Raw genomic sequence first — 24,237 nt, forward strand, 5'->3', positions numbered from 1 at the left:
CGAGTGTACCATGCCATACACACCACAATAGAATGGTGTTGTAGAAAGGAAGAACAGATTCTTCATGGAGATGGCCATATGTATGGTTAAGGGCAAGGGTTTGCCTCATAAATTGTGGAAGGAGGCAATCATGTGTGCTATGCATGTTTTGAACAGATGCCCTACAAAAGCATTGAAAACCATCACTCCATATGAGTCTTGGTATGATAAAAAGCCTAAAGTTGATCACTTTGGGGTTTTGTTGTCTTGCATATGTCCATGTGCCTCAATAGATGTGAAGAAAGTTTGATGACAAGGCAACAAAATGTATTTTTGTGGGGTACAATAGTGGTAGCAAAGGATACTGTCTCTATAATCCACTCAGTCGGAGGATTTTTGAGAGTAGAGATATGATGCTCCTATTAAATGTCCTAAGCTATGGGGGCTTGAAGAGCATCATGGCTATGGCTGTGTGAGCAGCAATAGGGAGAGATAGAGTTAGAGAGAGGAGACAATGCTCAAGATGGAAAGTGTCCTACATGACTCAATGATGGGATTGTTATGTATTTGATTCAATACCTTTATAGGTTACAAAGGTTGCCTTAGTGACATCGCCGATTATGTCATAACACACAAATATCTAGATATTATTATTATAACTCCTTTAAGAGGTGGTTTACACACAAACATACTACTTGGCTTATAAGAGTGGATTCACACAGGTAAGACCTTGATTCCCAACAAACTCCCTCTCAAGGGATTACTTCATACTCTCATGCCAGATTTCCTAGTCAAAGATAAATCACATGGCTCTAATTTCACAGGATCCCATGAGTAAGGACGAGGTAAGGACAAATAAGAATCAAGTCACACACTCACAAGAGAAACAACATAGAATTGAGCAGAAAACAACACATAACTTGGACTTTAAAAAGTCCAATCATCACAATAATAGTTTGCTTCCTTTGGGGAAAGCTCTGTCTCCTCCATGATATTGGTCTGTACTTTTTTGTAAAAGCAGTTCTTCTCATTGTGGTATTTTTCCCACAATGTTTGCACGGCTTCTTTGAGTAACAATCTTTTTCTGTATGATTGTTCCTACATAAAGTGAACATTTCATACTTTTGAAGTTCTTTGTGAAGGAGTTGTCCTTTCCTACTCCTTTGTTCATCTTCTTCTCCTCTTCCTTGAAGGAGGTTATGACCCCTTCCAAGGTAAGATTGGGCAAGTTTTCGAGATGGATCTTCACAGAGATGCAGGCCCGCGGTTTTAGTCCAGCTTTTGAGAAGAGATTTGCAGCCGATTTACTTTAAGCCTGGGATCACCTCAGGCCGGCCCTTAGGCAGATTGCTCCAGTAGCCTTAGAGGAGCAGCTTAGGTAGCCATTGGTCTAGAGCCCCGTGATTCGTTTACCCAGTGGCCACATGTTTGGGGATCGACCTCAATGTTTCATGGGGTGCGTTGAGTACAGGACCTGCTAGGTCCCTTGGCGATTGGATCGCACACTGGCAGTTACTCCCGGAGGTGCAGGAGAGAGGCCTAACAGGGATTGTAAAAGCTCAGAAGAACATATCGCTCGCTGAAGCTACGCTCCCCCCTTCCTGCCCGCGCTTGACTGCACGCCTTCCCCCTCTCCCGCCATCGCGTCTGCTCACCCCCCCCTCCCCCCCCGCCTGTACTCGCGTTTGCCCCCCTCCCCCGCCTGGCTATCCTGCGCGCCCTAGCGTTGCAGCGCCCGCCCCCTGCTCCTTCTCCTCTACTTCGCGCCCTCCCGCTTTTCTTCAGCGCCCCGCCTCCCCTTTTTTCGCCGCCGTCGCCTTATCTTCCCCCCCGCCCCCTGCTACGCGCTGTTTCCGCCTCCCCCCTTGGGTGTTTTTTGTCTTCGCCGCCTTTCCTCCCCCCCCCCCCCCTTTTTTTTTGATTTTTCCGTCCCCTGGGGTCTTCCTTTTTTTTAAATTTTTGCCTTCCGCCTTCCCCCTCCGTCCTTTGTGTGCAGCTCGGCTCTTGCAGGACTCTCCGCTTTCACTCCGCCTTCGACTTAGCTTCAGACAGTGATGGAGGCTCCTCCCGCCCCACCTCAGAGGGACTCTCCCGCAGCCCCCTCACCCGCCCCTGAGGATACCCCCATCAGGCTTTCTCTTTCGCCAGAAGAGGAAGCGAGCCTCGCCGCAGAGGTGGAACGCCACCAGGCACACTCCACCATCTGCCGTATAGTCGGCACTCGCCCCAGTAGAGGGGAGATCCGGGATCTTCTCCAGGCCCGCCTTCTTGCAGATGTGGGCAAGATCTTGGACGTTCAGCTACTGGGCTGTGGTCACTACCAGATCGAGTTCGAGATTGCCCAGAGCGTGGCCAAGGTCCTAGCCATGAGTCCCCTAGACATCAGGGGTGCTCGGGCATTCTTCGGACCTTGGCAGCATGGCTTTGACCCATCATCAGCCGAGCAGGGAGAGCGCCTTTTCCATGTTACAGTTTGCTTCCCTGGACTCCACCGTGAGTACCTGCCACTCCTTTCTAGGCTAGGAGCATTGGTGGGTTCGGTGCTAGAGACTGGCCCCACAGCAGCTTTAGTGGTGGCCAGAGCAGCTGGCCACCTTCCGTCAGAGTTTTGGTTCCTGACATCTCCTCCCTTCCGAAGGTCATTCAGCTACCTAGGATAGGGGGGGGATGGATTGATCAGAGAGTGGAGTTCTCGGGGCTCCCGAACCAGTGCTTTATTTGTAGGCAGGTCGGCCATCTGGCCAAGGCCTGTCCTCGCAGGAGACCCCGACCCTCACCGCAGCAGCAGGCCCCTGGTGGCCCGCCCACAGATGCGGCTCGGCAGGCAGCCTCCGGGACACCTGCTCAGGCCACAGAGACCTCGGAGTGGCAGCCTGGACAGGGGCGCCGTCGAGGGAGACAGCCACAGCAGCACGCCCCGAGACCGATGCAGTAGCAGCCACAATCCCAGCATCACTGGTTCCCGTGAGGAACAGCTTTGCTCCCCTATAGGAGGAGACCCCTGCGCGACGACTGAGGGCTAGGAGATGCCAGCACCCCCTCCTTCACCCCCCCCACCCCCATCCCCCCCTACCACCTCGCTTCCACCTTCCCCGCCTCCCGTCCCCGCTCCGGTTTCAGGAGCGGCTCCTTCTCCACCTCCCTCGCCCCCCCCCTCCTCCCTCCCCGCCCACCTCAGCTCCCCGGGAGGCCCTGGCAGTCCCCTGGCGTTCACCTGCAGTCAGGAGGGCTCTGAGCACCGATCTTGATCGAGCACCACAGAGGAGACTTACCATGCCGATTCGGGCTTCACGGATATCATCTATCCGCAGTCGGCTAAGTAGACAGCGCTCGGAGGCTTTTGATTACTCCTTCACACGGCTTTTTGGAGTAGAGGGCCCTCATGAGCCAGCACCCATCCGAGTTCATGTAGTGATACCTCCGGCCTGCGGGGAGGAGGCACTTGATTCAGCGGTGGCCTTCTCGTTCCCTCTCTGTGGCCCATGTGACCGGGAGTGGACTCTGGAGCTCGCTCTTAGCACCTTGAAGACTTACGCAGTTGAGTTTTCTCACCATGTGAGCGATCTGGAGGTGACAGATGTGATAGGCCGACTATGGGAGTTGGCTTATTTTTTCTTGGATCCCGGGAGTGTGGATGCCTCAGGGATTCGTCATTTGGTCGTTCGCATAGTGGCAGACTTAGCACGCGATCCTGGATATGTATGTATACACGAGGTTGCTCTGTCTGAGCGGGAGGCAGTCGCCATGGGACACAGCCACTGGCGCCTGATTCGTGATTCTTGCAGTACACCGGGTGGGCAGATTCGCAGCCGCTCGGATGGGGACTACTCTCCATCCAAGCCGCTTGCGAAGGCCCGCCGTACGGCTGAGACAGCATCCACCTCAGCAGGTCATCCATGAGGATCATCTCATGGAATGTACAGGGCCTTGGCGGAGCACATTTTATATGCTATCGTGGTTGCTTGAGGCAGGAGCTTCAGAGATGCCTGGTTGGTGGCAGCATTGATATTTTGATGATGCAGGAGCACCACTTGGGTGAGAGCAGGATCCGGAGATATGGTTCGGTGATGCCTGGTAGATGGGACACCTTTTGGTCTGCAGGGTTTGGTCCTTTGGGTGGACAGGGAGGGGTATGCATGGTCATTGCAGATGTATGGCGGCAGGCCATTGTGGATCGAGGGATCATTGTGCCTGGTAGAGCACAGTATGTCATTCTGAGGATGCATGATGAGCTATTGGGCGTGCTCAACGTCTATGCGTCCAACCATGCTAGTGCCAGAGCAGAGTTCTGGACCCAGGTTACGGATGCATTGCCAGAGGCCGCACATTGGTGTGTCGGGGGAGACTTCAACATGCTTGAGGATCCGGCCGATAGGGTGGGAGGCAGTCATGTTATAGTGCATGTCACCATTTGGCCACCCGAATGGTTCACTCTTGCTTTCACACTATGTACATATTAGATTGGTGTCCATGGCTTATGGAATGTGCCTATGCATGTGATTGACACGTGTCATGCTGTATAGTTGGATATGATATTCCGCTGGGACTTGATGTTATCATGCTCGGAATATCTGGAGGACTTGGCTTTCCGCTGGGACTTGTGCCTTTGTGTACATGCCCGGAAACGCCTGGAGGACTTGGCTTTCCGCTGGGACTTGTGCCTTTGTGTACATGCCCGGAAACGCCTGGAGGATTGGCTTTCCACTGGGTCTGGTATCGCATATACTTGCTTGGAAACGCCTGGTCTTATATGGTTTCATGAACGGAAATTGCTCATGCCAATGCTGCATTGCATAGCATCTTTATGTGCTTGCCTGCAAATGAAATTGCATGCTGTTTTCATGCCTGCATGACCTATGTGTAGTTCCGGGCTAGGGGACGCCCGCCCATGAACCGTGCGTGTGAAACTATCTGCTGACATGGTTGTGTGGCATATGAACAGGTGGTAAGTATTACCCAATCTAGGCTCAAATAGCCCTTAGGACTTAGCCAATATTTATAAGTGAGTGCGTTCCCATTTCATTAAAGTTTGGGCGCCCAAAAGTCACTTATAAATTATGACCGCTTCCAAGTTCACACTCACTGAAGTCCCGAGGCGGACAAGACTCAATGTCCAGGACTTGATCCTCCCCTTTTACTCATAAATGGGCATCTCCCCATGTCCCTTCACCTGGTTGGACCCCAATTCACTTACTTATTAAGAGAAATTCGTGTTTTCTCTTCATGAGGATTTTTGGAGGCTGAAAACTCTGTTTTTCCACCATTTCTCTCCATTTCCAAGCTCTCCATAGCCATACCCAACTTGCTAGGGTGTTTTCCAAGCTTCCAAGAGTGTTTCCAAGTGCTAATCACTCTCCTACTCACTCCCAATGACTGAAATTCAGCAAAACAGCTCTCATTTTTGTTGTAATTTCTGGTCTTTTTGCTGAAAACCCTAATTTCAGTCTTCCTTTCTCAAGTTGAACCATAGGGGAAGCTTTCCCAGGGTTCCCTTCATCCTCTTGAAGACTTTTGTCGCGAAGGATTGCAGCAAATCGAAGATATCAACACTTCTAAAGCTTCCAACGCGAAGGCTTCCGCTTGCAACAACTTCTATGAAGACTGGTAAGCTAATTGGACAATGTGTTGTCATTACTTACTCAGTAGAAGGACAGGACTCCTTGTTTAGCCGCCCTGTGTAGTATTTCTCTTGTCCTATGTGCTCTTGAAGATGTTGCTACCTTGCTTGGTAGAACATAGAGCCAATGGTAGAGAATATGGGCACTGAAGTCGGGCCGGGCATCAAGGCAGCTCCTTGGTGATCTACATCGACATACCATTGTTTTCTAAATGCTGAATTTCATATGCATTGGCATGGAGGATTTGGCAATGGATGCCCGTGAAACTATGTATTGAATTTCTCCAATAGTAATACAATTTACTCAAGGGAGGGGTCGGCCGTTCCGGCTCATTGTGTGCCTCTTGTCAATTCAGCAATTTACTTCTTGTATTTGAGCAAGTGTCCTTCAAATCTTAGTGTATTTAAGTGTATTGATTAGCATTGTGTTCAACCAAGTTACATTGGTATCAGAGCATACGGTTCTCTTTCACTTCTATCGTGAGAGACGATCACCGTGAACACTAGCTATCTCTACACTTGGAACATTATGGACAGCCATACAATGAATGTTGGAGATGCTAATACAAGAGGCAGGGACAATGAAATGCATGCCTCCAATGCTTTACAGGATGAGCAAACTCATGTGGTGCACAATAGGGAACATGAATATGTGGGACAGCCGTCCCGTGGCAAAGAGAAGATGCAAGAAGAAGAGTCCATAGTCTTGAGGGCTGAACTTACTCGTATGCAGGCTCTTCTCCATGCACAACAAGAAGAATTGAATCTCTATCGCCGCAACATGACCGTTTGAAGGCCAAGAAAGCTGAATCTTATATGGATCATGCAATGGCAATGATTGCTCAAGAGTTGCACATGCAACCGAGGGATGCAGCACGTGCATACTTGGCTCGTACCGAGGATGCCTATGCAGAAAAGGCAACCATCCCACATGTCTTGGAATCCCCACAAGTGCCCGAACAAGAAGTTATGTCTAAGAGGATGAATCTCCATGCTATGGGAGAGGAACAATCAGTGACTTCACGCCATGCAGGAATACCTCATGTAGCCCGTGAAGGATACAATGTTTATGGCAGTGGTCAAAATGTATGTCAAATGCCATTGCCGGCTGAAAATGTACATGCACAACACATGCAACATGGGCTGCAATTTTCTGTTGGTGCAGGTATTCCGCGTATCTCTCATGCCACTCATGCCTTCGAGTGTGCTCGTGAGGGAGAAGCTATGGCTGAAAATGTATCAATGCATGTTGAGGGGCCAGCCATGCCTCATGCTTACAGGGCACATGTATCTATGCCTTATGCATCACCTTTTGGTCCAAAAATGATGCCAATTACAGGGACTGTCCCAATGGACAAACATGGGGGAAAACATGTTGAGATGCACACACATGCATCAAAGTCTCGTGACTTCAAAGCCGGAGACAAATCTGTGAAGTTTGACACATATCATGGGGAATACGATGCATCAAAGGCACTTGCTTTTATTGCCCAGTTTGATATTGCTTTCAGTGATGAGGATTTCACTCAGAAATCCATGATCCGGCATGTAAGCATGTTCATGAAAGGCATTGCTGCCCATTGGTGGCTCACGGAGAAGCTCTCACCGAATCCCGTTAGATCATGGGAAGAGTTCAAGGAGAGGTTTTATGCTCAATTCTTGCCTCCCAATGCATTGAATGAGATAACAATGAAGTGGGATTGGGTAAAGCAAAATGAGGGGGAATCGGTAAATGCATATGTACAAAAGTTTTGGAAAGTGCTTTTGGAGGTGTCTCCATTTATGCATGTCACCGAGGCGGAAAGGAAGAGAAGGTTTCAATCGGGATTGCAACCCGTGTACAAAGCGGGATTACAAATGTATCCTGGTCATACCTTACACCAATTAATCGCAGCCGCCACCGCCACCGAGCAATTGGAACTCAAATTGAGTCGATCCAATAAGGCTAAACCCTCATTTCAAGGCAAAGAGAGGGCTGTCCAAAACCTGCAAAATGATGGACAGCCACCTAAAAGGGACCAAAACCAAGCCAAATCAAGTCCAAAAGCTGAAAATAAGTTTGCTAACAAGCGTCCTTATAAGCCGGCAAACTTTGGTCTTAGTGCTGAGAAGAAGGAGCAATATATGCGTGAAGGGAAATGCTTTACTTGTGGCAGCACTGAGCACATGGCAAAAGCATGCCCAAATAAGAAGAACAAAGCTGAAAATGCTAATGTACCGAAGCCTAATGTGCATATGGTTCCAGATGTGCAGGGCAACACTTCACATGATAGCAAAGATAGGGTTGTATGTAAAGCTTGGGGACAGCTCAAAGATCAGCCCGCTTTGTTCATGTTTGATGATTGTGCATCTGAAAATTTCATATCCACTCAGATGGCAGCTGCTTTGGGTATTGAAGTGGAGGACATGGGTCCTCAAATTGAAGCAGGGGCTGCCTTTGTTGGTAGAGAAGTGCAGGTCATGCCTATTTTTGGCAAGTTGCGCATACACATTCAAGGCTATGTGGATCATGAGGATTTTCTTGTGGCGTCTTTGAATGGCTGTGATGTATTGCTTGGAAAGCCTTGGCATACACGTATTGATCCATGCAAGGCTTACAAGACTAACAGGATCACCTTCATGCATAAAGGCAGAGAACATGTAATTGATGCTGGTGAAGAGGGTGATACTATTCCCCTTGTATCTCATGTACAAATTAAGAAAGTAATGAAAAAGAGTGTTTTTGCGTACTTGATTTTTGTACGAGATCATGTTGAGAAAAATAATGTACATGTAAACACTCTTAGTAATGATAGGCTGAAATTTTTGCAAGAGCACAATGATTGTTTTGCTGATGAGTTACCAAATGAGTTACCACCTGTACGACCGGAAGATCATCGCATTGATCTTGTGCCGGGTAGCTCACCGCCTAATAGGCCAGCCTATCGTGTAAGTGCATCCCAAAAAGAGGAGATCATGAAGCAAGTAAATGAGCTTCTTGAGAAGGGTTTAGTTCAGCCAAGCTCTTCCCCATATTGTTCACCCGTCCTCTTAGTTCAAAAGAAGGATGGATCCTTTCGTATGTGTGTGGATTATAGAGCTTTGAATAAGCTTACCATCAAGAATAGGTTTCCGATTCCATGCATAGACGACATCCTTGACAAGTTGGATGGATCGGCATGCTTTAGCCGAATTGATCTCAAGAGTGGATATCATCAAGTGCGTGTAGTGCCTGGGGATGTACACAAAACTGCTTTCAGGACAGCATTTGGGCTTTATGAGTATCTTGTTATGCCTTTTGGTCTTACAAATGCCCCGGCTACATTCAATAGAATGATGGATCGCATATTCCGTGGGTACAGGAAATGTACAGGTGTCTTCTTTGATGACATCCTAGTCTTCTCGAAGACCGAAGAAGAGCATAAAGCTCATTTGGCTATTGTTTTTGAAGAGCTCCATAAGCATAAACTCTTCATAAATGCAAAGAAGAGTGAGTTCTTCTTGTCAGAGATACATTATCTTGGACATATTGTGTCCAAAGATGGAGTGCGGATGGATCCTGCAAAGATTGACACAATACGGAATCGGCCCGAATTGAGTTAGGTGCATGAGATCCGTAGTTTTCTTGGATTATGCTCTTACTACCGCAGGTTCATTCGGCACTTTGCATGGATTGCTTCTCCTTTGCATGATTTGACAAAGAAGAAGGCCGTGCTCAAATGGACTAATGTAGAGAGAGAGGCATTCCTCAAATTGAAAGATGCAACTACTCATGGTCCAGTGTTGATCGTTTCGGATTTGCAGAAGCCTTTTTGTGTGGAATGTGATGCATCTGGAAATTGCATAGGGGCTGTCCTCAATCAAGAGGGACATGCCGTGGCTTATGAGAGTCGTAGGTTGCATGATGCGGAGCTATCTCTTGGCATATATGAGAAAGAGCTCTTGCCTGTAATTCATGCACTTACTATATGGAAACATTACCTTCTTGGGGCTGATTTCACTGTGAAGACAGATCACCAGAGTTTGAGGTATTTTCTTACTCAAACTAAGTTGTCAGAGAAGCATATGAGGATGGCCAATTTCCTCTCTATGTTTCATTTTCAGATCTTGCACACCCCGGGAAAGAAGAATGTAGTGGCCGATGCATTGTCACGAAAGCCGTATGTAGCAGCTATCTCGGTTGCCTCTCATGGGGACTTGTCTACCATGCGTGATTTGTATCATACGGATGCTGATTTTGCCACTATTTGGGCTGATTTGATGGCTGGTCATGCACATGCCTCATATGTGATCAAAGAGGGTTATCTCATGAAAGATAATTGTCTATGTGTGGTGTCTGACATGAGGCAAAAGGTTTTGGATGAGTGCCATGCTCCTCCATATGCTGGTCATAGAGGCATAATGCCTATTACGCACATGATTGAGCGGTATTTCTTTTGGCCAGGTATGCGGAAGGACATAGAGGCACATGTACGTGCATGTATCACCTGTCAAAAGGTCAAATTTGATAGGCAAAAGGCACCAGGTTTGCTTTAGCCATTGCCTATTTCTACGCAGCCATGGGAAAGTATTACAATGGATTTCATTATGGACTTGCCACGTACCCAACAGGGTAATGATGCAATTTGGACAATTGTGGACAGGTTTAGCAAGCAAGCTCATTTCTTGCCGGTCAAAAAGACCATCAAAGCTGAGCATATGGTTAAAATATATCTTGCAGAAGTGTTCAAACATCATGGAATGCCGAAGTCCATTGTGGGGGATAGAGATCCCAGGACTACAAGTCTCTTTTGGCGGGTCTTATTTGATAATATGGGCACCAAATTGGACTTCTCATCAGCTTATCACCCTCAAACGGATGGGCAAAGTGAGGCTGCAAATTCAGCCGTGTTGGATCTCTTGAAATGTTATGTGGCGGATCAGAAGTCTTCTTGGGAGAAGTACTTATCCCTTGTGGAATTTGCATACAACAACACGGTGCATGCATATACGGGAAAGGCCCCGTTTGAGATTGTTTATGGTAAGGTGGTTTTGCCACCCATCCTTTGCACAAAGGATGAGATATTTGCAGCTGATGGGTATGTAAGAGACTTGGATATTGCTTTTGCTCAGGTGCGGACAGCCATTGCAAGGTCACAAGACAAGCATAAAAAGACTGCCGACAAGCATAGAAGGCAATTGGATGTTAAAGAGAATGATTGGGTATTGCTGAAATTTGAGAAAGCAAGACTTGCAAAGAGGCCTGGCAAAGAGGGTGTATATCCTAAGCTTGCAACCAGGTACTATGGGCCTTTTCGAGTGATCGAGAAGATCAATGAAGTGGCTTTCAGATTGGCATTACCTAGTCATTGGCACATACACAATGCTTTTCATGTGAGTCTCCTTCGAAAGTATGTAGGGCCGGAGCCCAGTGAAATGGTCATTGAGGATCCACCAGAAGTGGATGAGCTTGAGGAGATCTTGCAGCCAGAGCAGATTGTGTATCACAAGGAACGCAAGCTTGCTGCAGGCAAAGTTGTGAGGCGTTACCTTGTGAAGTTTAAGAACTATCTTCCCATTGATGCTAAATGGGTAGATGAAGAGTTCTTCAAAGATTGCCCGCATGTGCTTCAGACATATTTGGATGCATTTCAGTTGCGGACAACTGTTTAGAAGCGGGGGGGAATGTCACCATTTGGCCACCCGAATGGTTCACTCTTGCTTTCACACTATGTACATATTGGATTGGTGTCCATGGCTTATGGAATGTGCCTATGCATGTGATTGACACGTGTTATGCTGTATAGTTGGATATGATATTCCGCTGGGACTTGATGTTATCATGTCCGGAATATCTGGAGGACTTGGCTTTCCGCTGGGACTTGTGCCTTTGTGTACATGCCCGGAAACGCCTGGAGGACTTGGCTTTCCGCTGGGACTTGTGCCTTTGTGTACATGCCCGGAAACGCCTGGAGGATTGGCTTTCCACTGGGTCTGGTATCGCATATACTTGCCTGGAAACGCCTGGTCTTATATGGTTTCATGAACGGAAATTGCTCATGCCAATGCTGCATTGCATAGCATCTTTATGTGCTTGCCTGCAAATGAAATTGCATGCTGTTTTCATGCATGCATGACCTATGTGTAGTTCTGGGCTAGGGGACGCCCGCCCGTGAACCGTGCGTGTGAAACTGTCTGCTGACATGGTTGTGTGGCATGTGAACAGGTGGTAAGTATTACCCAATCTAGGCTCAAATAGCCCTTAGGACTTAGCCAATATTTATAAGTGAGTGCGTTCCCATTTCATTAAAGTTTGGGCGCCCAAAAGTCACTTATAAATTATGACCGCTTCCAAGTTCACACTCACTGAAGTCCCGAGGCGGACAAGACTCAATGTCCAGGACCTGATCCTCCCCTTTTACTCATAAATGGGCATCTCCCCATATCCCTTCACGTGATTGGACCCCAATTCACTTACTTATTAAGAGAAATTCGTGTTTTCTCTTCATGAGGATTTTTGGAGGCTGAAAACTCTGTTTTTCCACCATTTCTCTCCATTTCCAAGCTCTCCATAGCCATACCCAACTTGCTAGGGTGTTTTCCAAGCTTCCAAGAGTGTTTCCAAGTGCTAATCACTCTCCTACTCACTCCCAATGACTGAAATTCAGCAAAACAGTTCTCATTTTTGCTGTAATTTCTGGTCTTTTTGCTGAAAACCCTAATTTCAACCTTCCTTTCTCAAGTTGAACCATAGGGGAAGCTTTCCCAGGGTTCCCTTCATCCTCTTGAAGACTTTTGTCGCGAAGGATTGCGGCAAATCGAAGATATCAACACTTCTAAAGCTTCCAACGCGAAGGCTTCCGCTTGCAACAACTTCTATGAAGACTGGTAAGCTAATTGGACAATGTGTTGTCATTACTTACTCAGTAGAAGGACAGGACTCCTTGTTTAGCCGCCCTGTGTAGTATTTCTCTTGTCCTATGTGCTCTTGAAGATGTTGCTACCTTGCTTGGTAGAACATAGAGCCAATGGTAGAGAATATGGGCACTGAAGTCGGGCCGGGCATCAAGGCAGCTCCTTGGTGATCTACATCGACATACCATTGTTTTCTAAATGCTGAATTTCATATGCATTGGCATGGAGGATTTGGCAATGGATGCCCGTGAAACTATGTATTGAATTTCTCCAATAGTAATACAATTTACTCAAGGGAGGGGTCGGCCGTTCCGGCTCATTGTGTGCCTCTTGTCAATTCAGCAATTTACTTCTTGTATTTGAGCAAGTGTCCTTCAAATCTTAGTGTATTTAAGTGTATTGATTAGCATTGTGTTCAACCAAGTTACATTGGTATCAGAGCATACGGTTCTCTTTCACTTCTATCGTGAGAGACGATCACCGTGAACACTAGCTATCTCTACACTTAGAACATTATGGACAGCCATACAATGAATGTTGGAGATGCTAATACAAGAGGCAGGGACAATGAAATGCATGCCTCCAATGCTTTACAGGATGAGCAAACTCATGTGGTGCACAATAGGGAACATGAATATGTGGGACAGCCGTCCCGTGGCAAAGAGAAGATGCAAGAAGAAGAGTCCATAGTCTTGAGTGCACGGCACGGAGCTTGCAGCTTGGGAGCGATTTTGCATGTCACTGAGGATCACTGATGCATGGCAGCATGGGGCCTTCTCCCGCTCTCAGGACAGTCTTAGTTCCTCTCGGTCGGATCGCCGGCAGGGAGGGACTAATCTATCACGGATTGATCGCTTTTATGTGGGCGACTGGTTAGGGGAGCGAGGGGAAGCCCAAGTGTGTGTCAAGTCCTTGTCCAAGTCCTGGGCAAATGTGTTGTGCCAAAGTGTCAAAAGGCAGCCATTTATATGGTCAAAAGCCTTAGTCTTTGGAGGGGCATGTGCCAGCCCATGGGCACCCTTGGTGTGGAACAAAAAGGGGCAAAGGTGGACAGTTTATTGGGCTGATAGAGGCGCCAATGGAAAGAGACTTTAAGGGCACGTCTTTTGTGAGAAACCCTAGCACTTGATGCCTATAGAAGAGCAGCCAGCCAAGGGCATAAATCATCTTGCAACCTGTGACTTCAAGGGTCAGCCTAAGCATGAAGAGGCACCCTTGAATAGCTTGCATAAGGGGAGCATAGATAGAAGGCTGTCCAGCCAGCCTGTAGCCCTAAAATGCAGCTCATCAAGAAGGCCATCTCTGGGGCCCTAAGGTGCCCTGAATCAGCCCCAAGCTAGAGGCTCCATGCAGCCCAAAACAGTCCCCAAGGTGTCTCTGTTCACTGTTTAGTGGACAGCCAGCAAGTCAATCTTGTATTTCATTTACGTCTTGCGATACATAAGCAAATACACCTGGCAAACAGGCAGGGGCCTTTAAGAGGGTGGTTGTGTGCTATCTCTATCTCTCCATCATTTCTACAAATTGTAGCAAGAACTTTAAGCAATCTCTTCTGTATTCCATTGAAAGAATACTTCTGCATAAGTTGCATATCACACTGGTATTAGAGCTTCATCTTTGGTAAAAGAGAGTGCTAAAATTTTTCTTCCTTGTGTGGTTGGTTTTCAGGCTCTAGGGGGACACCCAAGTACCGGAGTGTGGCTCCCATCCCTTGTAGGTGGTGGGTTTACTAGCCTACCAAGAAAGCCCCTGAAATAGCTTCCCTCACCCATGGTGGATGGTTTTCTTGTGCTTGGGCTTGAACACTTGCACTCCCACCATGAGTAATCTAGAATACTCAACCTCACCACGGTTGCAGCTCACTACTCCCCTTGATTTCATCGTCTCCACGGAGCATCCTTCTTCTCTGATTGTCTCTTCATGTGGACCTGAGCCTTCCATGACTTCCATTTTTTCCTTGATACAACAGCAGATGCAGCAGCAACAACCATAGATGCAACAACAGAAACAACAGTAATAGGACATACAGAAGTTACTTATTGCCGTCCTTCAGCCTTCAGCTGAGGTATCCCCGCTACATCGAGATCTGGAAGCCGATCGTCAACAACGAGCATCCACCCCCGGCGCCCGCTACTCCCCTGGATTCATCTTCTCCCACGTAGCGTCGTCCTTCTTCTCTGATTGCCTCTTCATCTGGACTTGAGCCTTCCATGACTTCCATTTTTTCCTTGATACAGCAGCAGATGCAGGAGCAACAGCTGCAAATGCAGAAGAAGATACAACAGTAGTAGGACATGCAGAAGTTACTTCTTGCCGTCCTCCAGCCTTCAGCCTAGGTATCCCTACTACATCGAAATCCGGAGGTCGATCGTCAGCAAAGAGCTATGGAGTTGGAGTAGTTCTGTCACTCTCTCCAGGAGGAGTCCCGTGTAGTGGAGGAAAGGCGTGAGGTGGCCGCAAGGGCCGATGCATTTCATTGAGAGATCGAGCTTGAGAGGCTGCGGGCTTCCCTCGCAGCTGAATGGGCTCAAGAGCAAGCCATCGTTCAGGAACATTTTCAGCGGTTGGAGGAAACTTGGCAATGGGAGTTCGAAGCCTTGTTTCTCACTGTACGACCCGAACTGGCAATGACTACAAAGACAACCAGCATTCACGAGCGGATCCGGTTCAGTAAGTATGATGGTAAGATGGATGCCAATGTTGTTCATCTTCATGGTTGCATCAGTTTACTTCTTATTTTTCTGATGTTCCGAAGGATGACCATCATGAAATTGTTTTAGCATCGGTGTGCCTCGCAAGTGATGCCACCATTTGGTGGAATGACTGGCAAGGCGAGCATGTCGAGGGGGGGCGTACTCACGGCAAAGTGGGAAGCCTTTATGGAGGATTTCAAGACCAGATTTTTAGCTCCACAGTATTTGGATGGGTTGGCAGACGAGATTTGAGGTCTTTGCCAACAGTCAGTCCTTCAATACACCAATAAGCTAACGCAGTGCGGGACTCAGCTTCAGAAGTCCGATAAAGAGCACCTTGGTGTTTTTCTCTACGGGCTTGATCATCAGATTCAGTGGGATGTGCAGGCCCTCCGGTCCAAAACCATGTTTGATGACTGCCAGCTTGCCCAAGATATGGAGACAAAATACAATCATGGGAAGCCTAAGTAGTCCCAGGGCACTAGTAGCCAGTCTAAGCATCAACCGGAAGGTAAGAAGACCATAAGTCCTAGGTGGCAAGGGTCCTCCCACACCCAAGCCTAGTCATCCGACACTCAGGGCGCCAAGTCCAAACCCAAGGAGGCTCAGTCTAATCTGACGCCTGTTGACAAGAAGCATGCTCAAGGCATCACAGGGGGCAAGTTGTCTCCTATTGAGATAGGCCAGCATAGCAAAGATAACCGTTGTTTTTCTCTGCCATGGTAAGGGACATACCAAGGTCCAATGCCCCAAGAAGATGGTGGCATCTCCATACGTCTCCATGGCTTCAGTTTTGGCCATTGCCACTCCATCTGCTCCTCCATCTACTCCATCATTGTTTGGACATATGGTTCACAATAGTATTATTAGGGAGTTGCAAGATAAACAGGAGGGCGTTCTGGCCAACTATGAGCCCGGTGATCTTTTCAAATGTTATGGGTTGGTTGGCGGACAAGGTGTCATGATGTTGTTTGATACCGGCATCACATAGGATGTTATCACGGAATAGGCCACTCAACGTGCCCGTTGTGGATTGTTCTGTTGACCATGAGATAGCTAGATAGCTGGGTTTGGGGAAGGCATGAGTACCCATGTAAAGTTCGAGGCCTGGGGGGCGAAGCTCCTCATACAGTAAAAGTCAAGATCGTAGGGATTTGATCATTGCCTCTCTCGTAGAGGTTGTGACATTATTCTTGGTATGAAATGGTTCCATAAGTTTCAGCCCATTCCCAATTGGGAGCATCATTTGTTTTTGGTCCATGCCGATGCTTCCAAGCAAGTATGCTTGAAAGGGAACCAGGCATTCCTAACTTTCTTCTCATTTCCCATTTGTAGGTGAAACGAGAGATTAGAAAGGGTGCTGACTGTGCTGTTGCGAGCATCTTGGAAAGGTGCCAAGCACACTAAGACAAGTTCCACAAGCTTTTCCTTTGATGACTGCTTATCTACCCGGCTACCACCATCTAGACTGGAGGATCATCGCATTGGTCTCCTCCTAGGCTTGGATCCACTGAACAGGTTTCCTTATCGTCTTAGCAAGTCGATGGAGGAAGAGCTTGATCATCAGCTTCATGAGCTTTTGTGTTCGGGGTTCATTAGACCTAGTGTTTCCCCTTTTGCGGCTCCCAAGTTATTTGTAAAGAAGAAGGATAGGTCTTCACGATTATGTGTTGACTACCAAGCATGGAGCAAATTGACTATCAGTAGTTGGTTTCCCATGCCTTGCATTCGATCAAATTGCCGAGCGGTTGAATGTGTCAGAATATGCAGCGGAAATGATAACCAAACTTGGGTAGACAAGAGCAAGTGGACGGCAGAAAATAAACAGCACAAGAAACACAGAGAGATAGGTGTGTAAACTCTTCTCTGTACACAAGATCCCGGAAAAACTGAATGAGGAAGTGGTGGGGGCAAGGGGCCTATATATACATCCCTGGGAGAGCAGTCGGCCAGCATAAAAGATGCCCACGACTGCTGAAAATGGTCCCACGACTGCATAAATGCAGTCGGCCAGCAGACAGGTGCCCACGACTGAGAAACTCCAGTCGGCCAGCAGCCCAGTAGCCCACGACTGATAAACATGCAGTCGGCCAGCACTGGAGTGCTCCTGGCATCCTCTGGCAACCCTCCCCACCACTAGGAAAATGGGAAAAAATAGGGAAAAATACGGGGAGTGTGGAAAAATGATAAAACACCTTATACAGGGCGGGCACACCCACAACAGAGGCCTTGGTGTATGAATATAGACAGGAGATGACTTCTAACACCCCCTCTCAGCTCCTGGCTATGAAACCAACCCAAGGGAGCTGGAGTGCCGCCTGAGCGTAGCCTGAGGTAGAGACTTCGTGAAGAGGTCTGTCGCATTGTCCTCCGTCGAACAATAAAGTAGCAAGATGTCACCAGCCAAGATCTTCTTACGTACAAAGTGATACTGTATCTCTATATGCTTGGTCCGGGCATGGAAAATCGGGTTCCGAGCAATAGCTATACAACACTGGTTATCGCACTGGATGACTGTGGGCTCCTTCTGTGGAAACCCAATCTCGCCTAGCAACCTCCGCAGCCATACAACCTCACAAGCAGCCTGATACTCTGCCTCTGTCGAAGAAAGGGCAATAGTTGGCTGTCTCTTGCTGCTCCAAGAAACTACTCCTGAGCCGAGGGTAAAACTGTATCCTGAAGTAGATCTCCTCGTGTCTGGATCTCCTCCCCAATCTGAGTCACTCCAGCCTTGGAGCTTGACTCCATTCCCTGCTGTGTAAAAGAGTCCCAGATCCTTCGTACTCTGCAGATACCGCAAGATGCGCAATCCTGCGTCCCAATGAGACTTCAATGGCGTCTGCATAAAAGAGCTCAACAGCCCCACGGAGAAGCTCAAGTCCAATCTGGTGTTCAGCAACCAGATCAATGAACCAACCAACTTCCGGTACTGCGAGGCATCAATTGGCTCACAAGGATCTGTAACGGTTAACTTTGTGTTCGGGTCCATCGGCGAAGTAATAGGCTTGCAGTTCTCCATCCCAAAGGCCTCAAGCAACTCATGAACATACCGTTGCTGAGAGACGAAAAACCCCCTCTGGGTCTGCCAGATCTCCAATCCCAAAAAGAAGTGGAGTAAGCCTAAATCGGTCATCTCAAACTCCTTTGACAAGGCAGCCTTCGTCACTCCAATGTGCTCCACATGACCGCCGGTGAGAATGAGATCATCCACACAAAGGATGATAAGCGTGACCATGCCGCGTTCTCGAAAGAGATACAGGTTCGGATCTGCAACCGATCTCTGAAATCCAGTCCGAATAAAGAAGGAATCAATCTTCTGATTCCAAGCCCAGGGAGCCTGCTTAAGACCATACAAGGCCTTACGTAACCTGTAGACCATCCCCTCCGATCCTGGAACAATAAAGCCGGGAGGCTGCTCAATGTACACCTCCTCCTGCAGGTCACCATTAAGGAACGCAGATTTTACATCCATTTGATACACAGGCCACCTCTGAGAAGAAGCAAGGGCAAGAACGGTCCGAATTGTGGACATCCGCGCTGTCGGTGCAAAGGTATCCTCGTAGTCGATGCCTGGCCGCTGAGCATAACCTTTAGCCACAAGCCTGGCTTTGTGTTTGTCCATCGACCCATCAGACGCATATTTGGTCTTAAAGACCCATTTGACACCAATGGCTGACCGCTTCGACGGCCTCGGTACCAACTCCCAAGTGTTGTTCTTCTCGATGGCATCAAGTTCCACCTGCATGGCTTTCCTCCAAGTATCCTGTGAAAGGGCTTCCTTTACGGAAGTGGGCTCTTTATCCCGCATGATACGAGACATCAAAGCATAGTTCACCTGAAGAAGCTCCGCCGTGTTGCTTTTATCTCGGACTCAATGTGATCTTCGAGGGCCGTCCTCTGTGGTCCACTCGGAGGGTAGCTCCGTGACACCCGACTCCCGAAGGGTGTCTAACAACCACCTAGGTACTCGAACAGATCGTGGAGCCTCCTGTGATCGCGGGGGCTCAACTCCAGCTGCGGGCTCAACCTTCTGTGATGACTGAGGTGGATCAACTGGAATGATAGTCTGGGAATCATCATCAGACTCCTCTGGATCTCCAAGAAGTGGCGGCTCCTCGACAGTGGATGCTGGAACATGCTCGTCAAAGACCACATCCCGGCTGACAACAATCTCATTCCTATCTGGATCATACAACCTGTATCCCTTGGAAAGAGAGTTATACCCCACAAATACCAGCTTGCGGGACTTGGAGTCAAGCTTTCCCCTTTGCTTCTTCGGAATATGTACATACGCGTCACTCCCAAAGACACGGAAGTGCGAGACATCGGGTTTCCTGCCAAAATATGCCTCAAATGGAGTCATATGGGGTATTGAAGACGTCGGAGAGCGGTTGATGGTATGGACAGCCGTTGCCACAGCCTCACCCCAAAGTGGACGAGGAAGATCACGATGCTCCAGCATGGTCCTCGCCATCTCCACCACAGTCCTGTTCTTACGTTCAACAACTCCATTCTCCAAAGGCGATCCGGTATTGGCCAATTCCCTTTTGATGCCATGATCTGCACAAAATCTGAAAAATACAGTCGAGGAGAATTCACCTCCTTTGTCAGCCCTGAGAGTCTTGACCTGAAATCCAGACTCTGTCTCCACCATCACGTGCCAATCCTTGAACCGAGCAAAAGCCTGGTCCTTCTGGGAAAGAAAGTAGACCCACGTGAATCTGGTACAATCATCAACAAGCAGCATAAAGTAGAGAGATCCTCCCATAGTCACAAGGGACGGGGGACGGTGACGGGGGACGGGGACGAGGACGGGGACGGGACGGGGGACGGCCATAAGTAGGGAACGGGGACGGGGGAGGGAACGGCACTCAAAAAATACTTTTTTTAAAAATTTTCTACTCTGCACTTATTCTACTTTGGAAGCACATCAAAATGAGCACAAATTTACACTAAAATGCTAAGATTTTGAGTCATATTAATATTTAAGTAGATACAAAATGAGTCATGACTCAAGAGTCAGGACTCAGGAGCCTTAAGGAGGCAAAATGCAAGGACGGACTCAAATGAGTCAATGACAAAAAAGTACTGAAGACTAGAGGCTAGAGGCTAGAGCTAAGTAGTAAGGCCCATGAATCATGATCCATGAATGATCATCCACGTGAAGTGCTCGCCTCATGGTCATGGGTAGCTTGTGCGGCTGCCAAAGAAGCATCAAGCTCATTCTCAGTCTCATCCTCACTGGCATGCTGCTCCTGCACCTCATCCTCCCGTTACTCTTCTTGTTGACTCATCTCCCACTCGGCTCTGCTGGGAATAAATCATCATACTCACTTAACCATTCCATTTCTTTAGCTTTTAATTTTGTGTCTACCGCTAGAGGCAATGTGGCTGTAGGTACTCCAAAGTTGCTCCAAGCAAGAGGAGCTGACGGCCTGGCTAAGTATGCGGATGGCAAGCTGCTGCAGCTCCGGTCCATCTGAACCAAAGTCCTCCCACCATAGAGCAGCACCAACTTTGGAGCGGTCAACCTGTGCATCATGACAGCCATAGGAGCCATGAAACGACCTGTACATCGAAAGCTGGTCCCTGATCTTGCGCCTAACCGATGCATCAGGCACAAGACGATCCAAGATGATCCTCCATCCAGCGCTCACCTCCCGGTCGCTCTCCTGCTTGTTGCCTTGGAATTCTGGGTCCACCACATAAGCTGCTGCATGCAATGGAGAGTAGTAGGAATTCCACCTTCCTAGACACAAGGCATGGATCTCCTCGTATCTGTCTTCGTCAGGCACGAAGTCTTTCAACTTCTCTATCATGCGATCCATGGCCTCGTAGACCTTGCCTATGCATGGCTGCATAGCGTCTACAATCCTTAACAGGTGGACTATGGGCCTCACCATAGCATCTGTGGTCTTCACACGCTCCCACCAAGAGGCGTCATCCGCCCGTAGCCTACACTCTTGGCCAGTGTTTGTATGGGACTCTTGCATGGCGACAAACTCGTCGCTAAGGAAAAGCCCCCTCAAAGCACCACTACAATCCTTCAACCGGCCCAACATGAGAAAGTTGTAGGCGAACCGGGTGTCGGAATATTTGAGAAGAGAGAGACAGGACCTCTTGTTGAACTCATGCCGAAGTCTTTGGTGGTTGAGGACAAAGGAGACCATGGTGTTGGCCTCCTCAATGAGCGGGCTGATCCATGGTAATGCCCCGATGTCCTTGAGGAGGTTGTTTAGGCAACGAGCCATACAAAAGGACACCGTGACATGTCCATACATACCTTGGAGAATAGCTCCCGCCGCCCTATTGGAAGGCTCCCCATCCGCAACAAAGCCCACTACATGCTCGGGGCCAACGATCTCCATGGTGGTAGCCCACTCCGCCGCAAGCACATCCGCGCTCTTCCCAGTGCCGGATGCATCATGAGATGAGATGAAGTACATCTCTCCACGGGAATATGCAACCATGCCGTGAATACTCCTCTTGCGGGTGTCACTCCATCCATCCACAATGAGGGAGACTCCGTTTCTCTCCCATTGCCGCTTTGTGTTGTCGGCCGCTTGCTCTACAATGCGCTTCTCCTTCTCGAGCAATGTAGTGCGCAAGCTCTCGGATGAGGGGGGCGTATAGGTTGAGCCATACTCCCCAATCTTCTTAACCATTACCTTGAAGTATTCCGACCTATTCAAGAAAGTAATTTACTAATGAGAAGGAGACTAGGATGATGAAAACATGAATGATGAATTGGCAATGATCGATTGCACTTACCTAGCCGCTTGAAAGGCAATGTGGTCGTGGAAGAAGAAGCGGGCCACCGCCATATCCACCTCCTCCTTCAACTTGGGGTTCCAATTCTCCCCAAGTGTAGATTGTCGCCGTGGGCCACGTAATGATTGAGAGGCCGTGGAGATGGAGGGTGCCGGTGTCGTGGATGGAGTAACATTCTGACTTGATGGCGAAGGTGATGGTGTGCATGATCCCGATCCACCACATGACTCCATGGTAGAGGCTTGAGTTCCTCTCCCCATCGTCGCGGGATCCACGGCCACTCGTGGTGTCCTTCTTGTCGCTTCGACCGCCGTAGACGCTAAGCTTGTCAAGAAGTTCCCGTCTCTTCTCGGGCGTGACATTCGTGCAAAACCTCACCTCATGCCCACTCTCATGCAAGAGGTGGGCTCGCACTTTGTCGGCGCCACCCGTTCGCCGGTACGGGCAAAGCTTGCATACCCATGGCCGAGAACCGCCTCCATGAACGGATGTGGTGTAGTTTACCTCCTCCCACCATGTCCATCCCGTTGTCCTTCTACGAGAAGCCCCGGCACGTGAGGAGGATGCCATGGTTGAAGATGGCTTGCCGCTTGACTCTTGAGCCTTGAGGAGTGAGAGAGAGAGGAGAGATAGAGATAGAGAGAGAGGCTAGAGGAATGAGAGCCTTGAGGAATGAGAGAGAGAGAGAGAGAGAGAGAGAGAGAGAGAGCCTAGAGGCTTGGAAGTTGGAAGAGTCAAGACTCAAGAGGCTTGAGGGAGAGGTGAGAGCCTAGGCCCTAGAGCTTGGAACTTGGAAGTTGGAAGAGACTCGAGAGAAGATTCAAGAAGCTTGAGCAATGAGCAATGAGCAATGAGCAATGAACTTGTGTGTGGCAGCTTGTAGCCTTGTAGAGGTGGGCTCTTATATAGATAGGCAAGAGAGAGAGAGGGCCAAGGCCCAACAGCCATAAACGGCTAGTAGAGCCCAAGCCCAACAGCCATAAACGGCTATAGTGGCAGGCACGCGGCAGGCAGGCGCAACGGCCAGAAACGGGCGCAGGCGACGCAGGCGCAACGGCTATCTGCCGTCGCCGCATAGGCCGTCCCCGACAGCCGTCCCCCGTCCCTGCGCCGTCCCCTGCGCCGTCCCTGGTTTGAAATGCCAGTCAGGGGACGTCCGTCCGTCCCCGTCCGTCCCCGTCCCTGCGCCGTCCCGTGTCGGCGTCCCCGCGTTCCTAGGCACCGTCCCCGCCGTCCCCTGTGACTATGGATCCTCCCAAAGATGGTATCTGCTGAGGTCCACACAAGTCAGTGTGAATCAACTCCAATGGTTTCGAAGCCCGCTTGGAAGCCTGCTTCGGAAAGGATTCCCTGTGCTGCTTACCACGTATGCAAGAACTGCAACGTCCTTCCCTACTACCAACATCTGGCAAGCCAACCACCATCTGGTCCCGGAAGGCGCGCCTCAAAGCATCCACATTTAAGTGGCCAAAACGAAAGTGCCACAAATCTCCGACCTGAGAACCTGTCAATGTGGAGAGTGCAGAGAGCTTGTAGATGCCATTCTCCACACCGCCTTCCCAGACAACTTTGCCAGTCTCACGGTCCCTTAGAGCAATTGAATGCTCCTCAAATTCCACCTGAAAGCCAGTCTTGCATACCTCATGCACTGACAGAAGATGAAAACCCAGAGCACGGACATAAAGAACACGGGAAGCATGCTTGCCCCCCTTGCCGTCGGGAATAATCTCCATCCGGCCCTCACTATGTATCGGAATAGTGGAGTTATCGCCAATAAAGATACGACCTGACTGCCGTTTCAGATCCAGAAAGAAGTCACGGGATGGAGTCATGTGCTTGGAAGCACCACTGTCGAGAATCCATTCCCGGGTATCCTTCGCGGTAAAGCCAACTGCCTCCTCGCTCGAAGATGATGAAGCATCGGAGTCCACCATCTCTAAGTGCACAAATGCCGGAGTCTTTGCAGCTGAGGCTGAGGAATCAACACTCTTCCCTGTCCGCTTAGGGCACTTCCTCCAGTAGTGGCCTTTCTCGCCACAATCATTACAAGATCTTTCGGCCTTCAGCTTCTCTCGTTCTGGATCAGGCTTCTTCTTAGAAGACTTCTCTGGTGAAGCCTTCCCTTTGCCCTTGTTGTTATTCCGGCCTTTCGACCGTTGGCCAGTTAAGGCCTCCGAACCTCCGCCGTGAGGAGGGTTCGTGAAACGTTCCTCCTGGTCCAAGACCATTGGCACAAGCTCCTCCCAGGTAATGGTACTGAGCCTGCCACTCGTGATCAACGAGGAATAGAAAGCAGAATACTGA

General features: G+C 48.9%; 1 protein-coding gene across 1 annotated transcript in view; it reads left to right on the plus strand.

Moving 5' to 3' along the window:
• Positions 1-24,237, plus strand: part of PDE318 (P-loop containing nucleoside triphosphate hydrolases superfamily protein) — a 120,064-nt gene that overhangs the window by 12,376 nt on the left and 83,451 nt on the right. The window lies entirely within an intron of this gene.

This window comes from Cibotium barometz, chromosome 18 (genome assembly GCF_041138505.1).
Source record: "Cibotium barometz isolate CiBa-2024 chromosome 18, ASM4113850v1, whole genome shotgun sequence".
Classification (NCBI taxonomy): Eukaryota; Viridiplantae; Streptophyta; class Polypodiopsida; order Cyatheales; family Cibotiaceae; genus Cibotium; species Cibotium barometz.